Genomic DNA, 12,438 nt, shown 5'->3' with positions numbered 1-12,438 from the left:
CGAGGATGTGCATGTTGTGGTTGCTAACGTTACTATCTTAACGGACTTTGTTATTCTGGATATTCCCGAGGATGATGCCATGGCGGTCATCCTTGGAAGACCCTTTTCAAACACTACAGGGGCTATTATTGATTGCAACAAAGGTAATGTCACTTTCCATGTCAATGGTAATGAGCATACGGTGCACTTTCCGAAGAAACAATATCGAGTACATTGCATCAATGCTATTGAAAAAACTTCATCGATTCTTATTGGGAGCTTTGAATTCCCTATACCTACTTTTAAGATGAAGTATGATTTGCTTGTTGGGGATATGCACATCCCCGTTGAGGTAACCTAGTGACTATTCGAAAATTCTCCGTTTTTATGCGATTCGAAAAAGTTTGTCAAGGAGACTTGATCAACCTCATTGACAGATTTCTTTTGATGACCATGAGATGGATGAATCTAGGAGTCACAATCGTGTGTTCCAAACTTTTACTTTCGGTTGTTTAGAAGAAAAATGATAAATTTAGCTTTAGTTTTTCCTGTTTTTTGCTTTTTGCGTCCCTTAGAAAAGTGTCCCAAAAATAAAAGTTCTTCAAATGCCCTGAAAAGCAAGTATGATTTTTTCTGGAATTTTTGAAAAATTCAGAGACGAAGACCTAGTCAGGGGGATGCACCAGTGGTCCACAAGCCCAGGAGGCGCGGGCACCCCCCTGGCCACGCCTACCAGGATTGTGGGCTGAACGTGGCCCCCTTCACTTATTCCAGCTCCCACCTCCTTCTCCTACCTCCAGAAAAAATCATTCCACAGCTCAAACCCGTGTTCTTGCTCTTCTTGCTGCGTTTTTCGACCTCCTTGTGCAAAGCCCCATTCACCAAACTGTTTTGGGGGAATTGTTCCTTGGTATGTGACTCCTCAATTGGTCCAGTTAGTTTTTGCTCTAGTGACTTATTCGTTGCGTATTATTGCTGCCTTGGTGACCCTGTTCTTGAGATTTGGATGTTAATTTTAGTTGGTCCCAAGTAGTTTTGATGCATGATATGGCCTCTAGGCACTTGTAGGAGTAGTTGCTAAGAGTTTCGTTGAGCCTTGTTCACTTTGCCTTTGAGTCACTAAAAATTTCAGAAATTTTCGGAGAAAGAAAAAGGAAAAGATGAGGAGGTTCCTAAGAGGCTCTTCAAGCCGTGACCCCAAGGATGATGAAAATGAGAAGAAGAAACCCAAGTATCCGGTCCCCCGAGTTGCAGAAGTTCGAACGTGCGAGTGGATAAGCGATGTGTTCTTACGTGCCGCCGGTCTTTATAAGGATTTTTATTACTTGGTGGAGAACGCAGGCCTTACCGCATTCGTTGAAGATAAGTGCCCACAATACCTCCTCGTCACTAATATTTTCGTGCAAAGCTTTAATTTCTATCCAAGGAAGAACCCTCCTATGGTTGAGTTCAAGTTATATGATATCCCCCAGCGCATGTCACTTCAGGATTTTTGCAATGTCTGCAAATTACCTTATGTTGGGGATATTCATGAACCTCGTCCATGGGACTTGGAGGCTTTCATTGATACTATTGGTGTAGGAGAGGAGAGAGGAGTATCTTGCGCTAGAGTTGCTAGCATACATTTTCCCGTGCTTTGGTAGTTCACATTATTCGTGGGAAAATGTTTGATTGGCCGTGGGAAAGCTGGGGCCCTTAGCTCCCCAGATCTTGCGGTTTTGCGCGAAGCCCTTTATAATGATAAAACTTATAGCTTGGGCGCTATAGTGGCTCAACGGTTGAATATGAACCGTAGTAAAGGCGCTGTTTATGGAGGTATCTATGCTACCCGTCTTGCTAGACATTTTGAGATACCTATTAGACTACACGAGGAAGAAGAGATGCTTCTTCCTGAGAGATATGTAGATTATGATAGCATGGTTCGCCATGACTTTCTTGATAAAGATATAAATAAGAGGATGCTTTATAACTTGGTATTTAGTCAGGGTACTCGTGAGACTATTACTTTGCCTGCTCCTTCTTTGTTCAATCTTCATCTAGGCAGGTACATTATTATGCCCTCAGACATCTACGCATATTGGGGCATAGCACCACCACAGGAGCCCGTGCCCGAGATACCAGTCGAGTACCAGACGCCAGTTTATCAGTGGGAGCGAGAGGAGCTCACTGATAACCCACAAGTATAGGGGATCGCAACAGTTTTCGAGGGTAGAGTATTCAACCCAAATTTGTTGATTCGACACAAGGGGAAGCCAAAGAATATTCTCGAGTATTAGCAGTTGAGTTGTCAGTTCAACCACACCAGAAAGATTTAGTATTTGCAGCAAAGTTTCAGTAGCAAAGTAGCATGATAGCAACGGTAGCAGTAGCAGCAGTAACAACAGTAGCAGCAAAGTAACGTAGCAAGGACTAGTAGAAAAACTCGTAGGCATTGGATCGGTGATGGATAATTATGCCGGATGACATTCATCATGTAACAGCTATAACATGGGGGTATATGTAATTAGCTCCAGTTCGTCAATGTAATGTAGGCATGCATTCCGTATATGGTCATACGTGCTTAAGGAAAAGAACATGCATGACATCTATTGTCCATCCCTCCCGTGGCAGCGGGGTCCTAATGGAAACTACGGGATATTAAGTTTCTCCTTTTAATAGAGAACCGGAACAAAGCATTAGCACTTAGTGAACACATGAACTCCTCATACTATGGTCATCTCCGGGAGTGGTTCCGGCTATTGTCACTCCGGGGTTGCCGGGTCATAACACATAGTAGGTGACTACAGGTTGCAAGATAGGATCAAGAACACACATATATTGACAAGAACATAATAGGTTCAGATCTGAAATCATGGCACTCGGGCCCTAGTGACAAGCATTAAGCATAGCAAAGTAGTAGCAACATCAATCTCAGAACATAGTGGATACTAGGGATCAATCCCCATCAAAACTAACTCGATTACATGATAGATTTCATCTAACCCATCACCGTCCAGCAAGTCTACGATGAGATTACTCACAAACGGTGAAGAACATCATGGAATTAGCGATGAACGATGGTTGGTGATGACGACAGCGACGATCTCCCCTCTCCGGAGCCCAGAACAGACTCCAGATCTGCCCTCTAGAGAAAGAACAGGTGGTGGCGGCGCCTTCGTATCGTAAAACGCGATGAACTGGTCGAAGGAGGATATATAGAGCTGGAATTGGAGGCGGCGGAGTCCCGAGGGGCTTACAAACCTGCCAGGCCCGGCCAGGGGGGGGGGCGGGCCTGGTGGGCTTGTGAGCTCCTCGCTCCGTCCCTCCAGTTGATTCTCGCGCCAGTATTTTTTATATATTCCACAAAAAATTCTCGTAAATTTCCAGGTCATTCCGAGAACTTTTATTTCTGCGCAAAAACAACACCATGGCAATTCTGCTGAAAACAGCGTCAGTCCGGGTTAGTTCCATTCAAATCATGCAAATTAGAGACCAAAACAAGGACAAAAGAGTTTGGAAAAGTAGATACGACGGAGATGTATCAACTCCCCCAAGCTTAAAGCCTTGCTTGTCCTCAAGTAATTCAGTTGACAAACTGAAAGAGACAAAAGAAAAACTTTTATGAACTCTGTTTGATCTTGTTGTTGTAATTATGTCTAACTCATATTCAGATTTTCAGCAAGATCATAAGCTAACCACGTAAGAAATGACATATAGGTCTCATGAAGTACTCATATCAATGGCATAATCAACTAGCAAGCAATAATAATAAGTTTCAAATGTCAACACTTCAATCAAAACAATCATGAAGCAATATGAGCAGGTGGTATCTCGCTAGCTCTTTCTGAGACCGCAAAACATAGATGCAGAGCACCTTGAAAGACCAAGGGCTGACTGAACATTGTAATTCATGGGAAAGAAGATCCAGTCACAGTCATACTCAATATCAATTAATAGCAAAGCATGAAAATGACAGAGGTGCTCTCTAATTGGTGCGTTTTATAAGAAGAGGATGACTCAACAGAAACATAAATAGATAGGCCCTTCGTAGAGGGAAGCATTGATTTGCATAGGTGCTAGAGCTCAAGCTTTTAAAACAAAGATAAATAATTTTGAGTGGTATGCTCTCATTGTCAACGTGATGACCAAGAGTTTTCACCATCTTCCATACTACACATACTATAGGCGGTTCCCAAACAGAAAAGTAAAGTTTTGACTCCCCCACCACCGATCAATCACACTCCACGGCTAGCCGAATCCCCGGGTGCTGTCCATACTAACAAGAATCCAGGGGGAGTTTTGTTTGCAATTATCTTTTCGATTTGACCATGGAACTGGGCATTCCAATTACCGGCCCCTTTCTCATGAGTGATAGTGAATAAACACATATCGAGGACAACACGCCTAGCATGGAAGATACTGATCGCCCCTTGTCACCACATGAGCGGTTCAGGCATTCAAAACAGATTATTACTTGAAGATTTAGAGAGTGGCACATGCAAAACACTTGGAACGGCAGGTAGATACTGCGTATAGGTAGGTATGGTGGACTCATATGGAACAACTTTGGGTTTATGGAAGTGGATGCACAAGCAATATTCCTGCTTAGTACAAGTGTAGGCTAGCAAAAGACTGGGAAGCGACCAACTAGAGAGCGACAACAGTCATCAATATGCATTGAAACTAACCAACATTGAGTGCAAGCATGAGTAGGATATAAATCACCATGAACATGAATATCATAGAGGCTATGTTGATTTTGTTTCAATTACATGCGTGAACATGTGCCAAGTCAAGCCACTTGAATCATTCAAAGGAGGATACCATCCTATCATACTACATCATAATCATACTTAAATTCATGTTGGCATCCAAGACAAACCATTATAAGCTCCTAACTAATTAAGCATGGCATCAGAAACTATGATCTCTAAGTTGTCATTGCAAACATGTTTCTCTCATAACAAAGCTGAATTAAGAACGATGAGCTAGTCATATTTACAAAAACAAAATAGATCGAGTTCATACCAGCTTTTTCAGGCTCAGTCACTTCATCATATATCGTCATTATTGCCTTTCACTTGCACGACCGAATGATGTGAACAATAATAAGAGTGATGTGCATTGGACTACGCTGGAATCTGCAAGCAAACACAGAGGAGAAGACAAAGTAATATGGCCCTTTGACAGATAAACAGAAATGCATACGAGAGCCACTAAACATTGTAACCATGGTCTTCTACCTTGACCCAAACAAAAAGAAAACTATTTAAACGGGAAAGCTCCCAACAAGAAAAAGAAGAAATGGAAATATTTTTGGGTTTTCCTTTTTCAAACCACAAAGCAAGCAGAAAAGTAAACTTACAACTATTTTTTTTGTTTTTCTCAGTCTAAACAAACACACGAGAAGAAAGAAAGAAAAATAAATAAACTAGCACGGATGATACAATGGCAAGCTGTGAACACTGACTATCAAAGTGAAAGTGTGAGCAAGATTATAAAGTCGGTGAGAAACACGTACTCCCCCAAGCTTAGTCTTTTGGCCTAAGTTGGTCTACTTCCACGGAGGGAAATAACCGTCTCCGGGGTACTCCGGAGTGTACTGAGGGTGCCACTGCTGGGTGAGCTCCTTTGGCTCCCACTGATAAACCGGCGTCTGGTACTCGACTGGTAGCTCGGGCATGGGCACCTGTGGTGGCGCTATGCCCCAATATGCGTAGATTTCCGAGAGCATAATAATGTAATGGCCTAGATGAAGATTGAACAAAGAAGGATCACACAAGGTAATAGTCTCACGAGTACCCTGGCTAAACACCAAGTTATAAATCATCCTCCTATTATTATCTCTATCAAGAAAGTCATGGCGAACCATGCTATCATAATCTAGATATCTCTGAGGAAGAAGCATCTCTTCTTCCTCTTGCAGTCTAATAGGTATCTCAAAATGTCTAGCAAGACGGGTAGCATAGATACCTCCATAAACAGCGCCTTTAGTACGGTTTGTGTTCAACCGTTTAGCCACTATAGCGCCCAAGCTATAAGTTCTATCATTATAAAGAGCTTCGCGCAAAACCGCAAGATCTAGGGAGCTAAGAGCCCCAGCTTTCCCACGACCAATCAAACATTTTCCCACGAATAATGAGAAATACCAAAGCACGGGAAATTGTATGCTAGCAACTCTAGCGCAAGATACTCCTCTCTCCTCTCCTACAGCAATAGTATCAATGAAAGACTCCAAGTCCCGTGACGAGGTTCATGAATATCCCCAACATAAGGTAATTTGCAAACATTGCAAAAATCCTGAAGTGACATGCGCTGGGGGATATCATATAACTTGAACTCAACCATAGGAGGATCCTTCATAGGATAGAAATTAAAGCTTTGCACGAAAATATTAGTGAGGAGGAGGTATTGTGGACACTTATCTTCAACAAATGCGGTAAGGCCTGCGTTATCCACCAAGTAATAAAAATCCTCATAAAGATCGGCGGCACGTAAGAACACATCGCTTGGCCACTCGCACGCTCGAACTTCTGCAACTCAGGGGATCAGATACTTGGGTTTCTTCTTCTCATTTTCATCTTCCTTGGGGTTACGGCTTGAAGAGCCTCTTAGGAACCTCCTCATCTTTCCCTTTTTCTTTCTCTAAAAATGTCTGAAATTTGTAGTGACTCAAGAGAAAAGTGAACGAGGCTCAATAAAACTCATATCAACTACTCCTGCAAGTGCCTAGAGGCAATATCACGCATCAAAACTACTTGGGACCAACTAAAATGTGTTGGGGAACGTCGCATGGGAAACAAAAAATTTCCTACACGCACGAAGACCTATCATGGTGATGTCCATCTATGAGAGGGGATGTGTGATCTACGTACCCTTGTAGACTGTACAGCAGAAGCGTTAGTGAATGCGGTTGACGTAGTGGAACGTCCTCACGTCCCTCGATACACCCCGCGAACTATCCCGCGATCAGTCCCACGATCTAGTGCCGAACGGACGGCACCTCCGCGTTCAGCACACGTACAGCTCGACGATGATCTCGGCCTTCTTGATCCAGCAAGAGGGACGGAGAGGTAGAAGAGTTCTCCGGCAGCGTGACGGTGCTCCGGAGGTTGGTGATGATCTTGTCTCAGCAGGGCTCCGCCCAAGCTGTGCAGAAACGCGATCTAGAGGTAAAACCGTGGAGATATGTGGTCGGGCTGCCGTGGCAAAGTTGTCTCAAATCAGCCCTAAAACCCCCACTATATATAGGAGGGAGGGGGGAGCCTTGCCTTGGGGTCCAAGGACCCCCAAGGGGTTCGGCCGATCCAAGGGGGGAAGGTCTCCCCTCCCAAACCGAGTCCTACTTGGTTTGGAAGGTGGAGTCCTTCTTCCCTTTCCCACCTCCTTCTTTTTTTTCCTTTTCTCTTTGATTTTTCTTCCAATGCTCATAGGGCCCTTTTGGGCTGTCCCACCAGCCCACTAAGGGCTGGTGCGGCACCCCCATTGCCTATGGGCTTCCCCGGGGTGGGTTGCCCCCCCGGTGAACTCTCGGAACCCATTTGTCATTCCCTGTACATTCCCGGTAACTCCGAAAACCTTCCGGTAATCAAATGAGGCCATCCTATATATCAATCTTCGTTTCCAGACCATTCCGGAAACCCTCGTGACGTCCGTGGTCTCATCCAGGACTCCGAAAAACATTCAGTAACCAACCATATAACTCAAATACGCATAAAACAACGTCGAACCTTAAGTGTGCAGACCCTGCGGGTTCGAGAACTATGTAGACATGACCCGAGAGACTCCTCGGTCAATATCCAATAGCGGGACCTGGATGCCCATATTGGATCCTACATATTCTACGAAGATCTTATCATTTGAACCTAAGTCCCAAAGATTCATATAATCCCGTATGTCATTCCCTTTGTCCTTCGGTATGTTACTTGCCCGAGATTCGATCGTCGGTATCCGCATACCTATTTCAATCTCGTTTACCGGCAAGTCTCTTTACTCGTTCCGTAATACAAGATCCCACAACTTACACTAAGTCACATTGCTTGCAAGGCTTGTGTGTGATGTTGTATTACCGAGTGGGCCCCGAGATACCTCTCCGTCACACGGAGTGACAAATCCCAGTCTTGATCCATACTAACTCAACGAACACCTTCGGAGATACCTGTAGAGCATCTTTATAGTCACCCAGTTACGTTGCGACGTTTGATACACACAAAGTATTCCTCCGGTGTTAGTGAGTTATATGATCTCATGGTCATAGGAACAAATACTTGACACACAGAAAACAGTAGCAATAAAATGACACGATCAACATGCTACGTCTATTAGTTTGGGTCTAGTCCATCACGTCATTCTCCTAATGACGTGATCCAGTTATCAAGCAACAACACCTTGTTCATAATCAGAAGACACTGACTATCGTTGATCAACTGGCTAGCCAACTATAGGCTTGCTAGGGACAGTGTTTTGTCTATGTATCCACACATGTATATAAGTCTTCATTCAATACAATTATAGCATGGATAATAAACGATTATCTTGATACAGGAATTATAATAATAACTATATTTATTATTGCCTCTAGGGCATAATTCCAACAAAATGAACATGCAAAACTCAAGAACAGGGTCACCAAGGCAGCAAAAATACACAACGAATAAAACACTAGAGCAAAAACTAATTGGACCAATTGAGGAGTCACATACCAAGGAACAATTTCCCCAAAACAGTTCGGTGAATGGGGCTTTGCACAAGGAGATCAAAAAATGCAGCAAGATGAGCAAGAACATGGGTTTGAGATGTGGAATGAATTTTTCTGGAGGTAGGAGAAGGAGATAGGAGCTAGAATTAGTGGAGGGGGGCCACGTGGGCCCCCCAAGCTTGCCAGGCCCGGCCAACGGGGGTGGTCGGGCCTGGTTGGCTTGTGACCCACTCGCGCATCCCCCTGACTAGCTCTGTGTCTCAGAATTTTTCAAAAATTCCAGAAAAAATCATACTTGATTTTTAGGGCATTTGAAGAACTTTTATTTTTAGGACTCTTTTCTAAGGGACGGAGAAAGCAGAAAACAGGAAAATCTAAAGCTAAATTTATCATTTTTCTTCTAAGCAACTGAAGGTAAAGGTTTGGAACAGAGGGTTGTGGCTCCTAGATTCATCCGTCTCATGGTCATCAAAAGAAATCCGTCAATGAGGTTGATCAAGTCTCCTTGACAAAGTTTTTTAGAATCGCATAGAACCGGAGATTTCTCGAATAGTCATGTCACGCCCAAGATGCGACCCTATCCTCAATTTGGCATGAAGGCCTCGTCAGGGATAGAAGCGCATCTCGTCGTGTCGCAAGAATGGATATCGTTACAAGTACATGTACTGAAAAGATGAGATATATATATAGAATTGGCTTACACTCGCCACCAGCTACATCAGAGTCACAACAGTACAATACATAATCATCATGAATAGGAGCAGGGTCCGACTACAGACGAAAACAAACGAGAAAAGAAGAACGACGTCCATCCTTGCTATCCCAGGCTGCCGGCCTGGAACCCATCCTAGATCGATGATGAAGAAGAAGAAGAAGCAACTCCAAATGAACAATCAACGCACTCGCGTCAAGTAACCTTTACCTGTACCTGCAACTGGTGTTGTAGTAATCTGTGAGCCACAGGGGACTCAACAATCTCATTTCCAAAGGTATCAAGACTAGCAAAGCTTAATGTGTGAGGTATGGTTAAGTGGTGAGGTTGCAGCAGCGACTAAGCATATATTTGGTGGCTAAACTTACGAGTACAAGAAATAAGAGGGGGAAGAATCTACGCATAACGGACGTGAACTGCTGGTGATCAAATGAATGATCCTGAACACCTACCTACGCCAGACATAACCCCACCGTGTCCTCGATTGGAGAAGGAACTCACGAAAGATACAGTCACGGTTTCGCACACAGTTGGCATATTTTAATTAAGTTTACTTCAAGTTATCTAGAACCAGTGTTAAACAAAGTTTCCACGTTGCCACATAACCGCGGGCACGGCTTTCCGAAAAGATTTAACCCTGCAGGGGTGCTCCAACTAGTCCATCACAAATTACCACAAGCCGCATAGAAATCCTCAATCACGAAGCTCGCGATCTCGTCAGATTCCCTAGTGGAAAACCTCAACTCTGAGATTACCCAAAGCATCACCGGAATCCCGATGCACAAGATATCTCGTCAAAGGTAAAACTAATCCAGCAAGGCCTCCCGATGTGTCGATGATCCCGATAGGAGTCTTGTACCTCGTTCTCAGGACACGATGGATGAGTCACACTAGGAGAAACCAAACCTCGGGTTGCCCCGCGGTGGCCCCGTAGTCTCCCAATTTGGACCAACACTCATGAGGAGCACTGGCCCGGGGGTTGATTAAATTATCCTCGGGTTACTTACTCCCTATGCCGTTCATTAGTGATTAGGCAAATGTAGTACCAAAGTTGGGCCTTGCCAGACCAGCTTTAATCTAAAACGAATTATCAAGAGGGTCCCCGTAACAACCCCGATCGTGTTAGGAGCGCTCATTTATGGAACATAACACCGGTAGCCGAAACTAAGGGGGCAAAGGTGGAACAAAACACCAGGCTAGAAAGGCCGAGCCTTCCACCTTTTACCAAGTATATAGGTCCATTAAATTAAATAGCATTAATATGGTGATAAGACAAGGAACCCATGTTATCACCTGGAAGCATCTGCACGTGCAACTAGCAACGCTAACAACAAGGTTAAGCAAGCAGTAACATAGCCAATCCGTGGTTTGCTAGGTCGAACAGGTTGAAGGTTATCATGGCATTGTTGAGAGGCTGATATTTAACATGTGGTAGGCAACGAGACATAATCAATAGAAACGATAATACTTGCAGGGCAATGATAGTAATGGTATCTAGGGAAATGGTCATCTTGCCTGAGATCCCTCTTGGAAGAAGAATGACTCCGTGAAATCGGCGAACCAACGTAGTCGAACGGGTCCTCAAATTCCGACACGCTTGCGGAACTCTATCGGAACGGAGCAATCCGGAAACAAACATCAACACAAATATTCACCACACGATGCACAACCTAATATGATGCATGATCAGTTCAACGATGCAAGGGATGGCATGGCAATTCACCTCAAGCAAACTCTACACATTAAGTGAAGCTCGATATGCAACGGGTTGCATATCGACGAAACTCCACGATTAATTATTTAATTCAGTCCCGATTATTTAACACGCAATATTACATGTTGTTAACATGGCAAGGGGTGAGGCGGTGGTCCTACATGGCATCCTAGTTGGTTAACACGCGGAGCATAGAACGGAGCTACGACACAAGAGGCATGCAACACATGATATCATGCCATGAATGTGTCATGCATGCAAGTTCAAACAACACGGCAAGAAGAGAAAGAAACAAGTGTCGCCACGGCGAGCGAGAGGGAACCATGGCGGCAAGACGGAAACGATGCCACGACAACGTTCCTATCCCGATAACTCGTCGAGATATCGGTGCCACGATCTGGAAGCGTGTGCGGGAACTTTAAATAAAGATGGGGTGATCCCGTATCTCGGGTTCCCATGTGTCGGGGCACAACAAAAGTGAGACAACGTGCTACGGCAACATACGGTGCAACACACGATAAAACTCATACATCACATTCGTTCGTTACACGACACATCTCATTGGTATACCTTCGACGCGTGCGATTCGAAGCGGATCGGTTCGTAGCGGACGTCGTGGAAGTCGTGGTCGTCGTGGAAGTAGTCGTACACGGTCTCGTCGTCGTGGTTCACGGTCTTCGGTGTCGGTTCATGGTCTTCGGCGACGGTATTCGAACTCGTTCCATGGGTCGTCGAGGACGTTGTGGTACTCGCCGATCTTGTCGGTTCCCTGAAGGAGGGGATGGTGCACGCGGCGACGGCAAACAGTGACAGCGGTAACACAACTACAACATCTACAGCAAGGCAAAGCGGCAAGCAACAGCATCTATAGCAGCAGCATAACAGGCACCTCAGGCAGCAGCAGAGCAGTACCATCGGTACAAACAACAGCAAAACACCGGCAGGCGAGCTCGGCACACGCAGCAGCGACTAAAGGCAGCAGGAACAAGAGCAAGCAGCAACGCACTAAGCACGGCAAGCAAGCAACCTAGCAGTCTAGCAGCAGCAACAGCAATCTACAAGCAACCCAAGCATCAGCTATACGACATAGCAACCAACAGCACTAGCGGCGGCTAGCATTAGCAGCAAGCAGCTAGCAAAGCAATCAACAACTACCACTCTCGGCACAGGCAACAGCAACACAGCTAGGCAAGCTACAACTAGCACTAAAATCAACAGCATGCAGCGGCTAGCAGCTAAGCAACCAACTTCATCTGCCAGCAAGACGCGGCAACAACAACACGCGCAGCAACAGCAAAACGGCACGGCAACGCAACAGCATGCATCGGCCAAGCAAGCATGGAAGCAGCATCCCGC

The sequence above is a fragment of the Hordeum vulgare genome, chromosome 2H, assembly GCF_904849725.1.
Source record: "Hordeum vulgare subsp. vulgare chromosome 2H, MorexV3_pseudomolecules_assembly, whole genome shotgun sequence".
NCBI classification, from domain to species: Eukaryota; Viridiplantae; Streptophyta; class Magnoliopsida; order Poales; family Poaceae; genus Hordeum; species Hordeum vulgare.
This window is presented reverse-complemented; position numbering follows the sequence as displayed.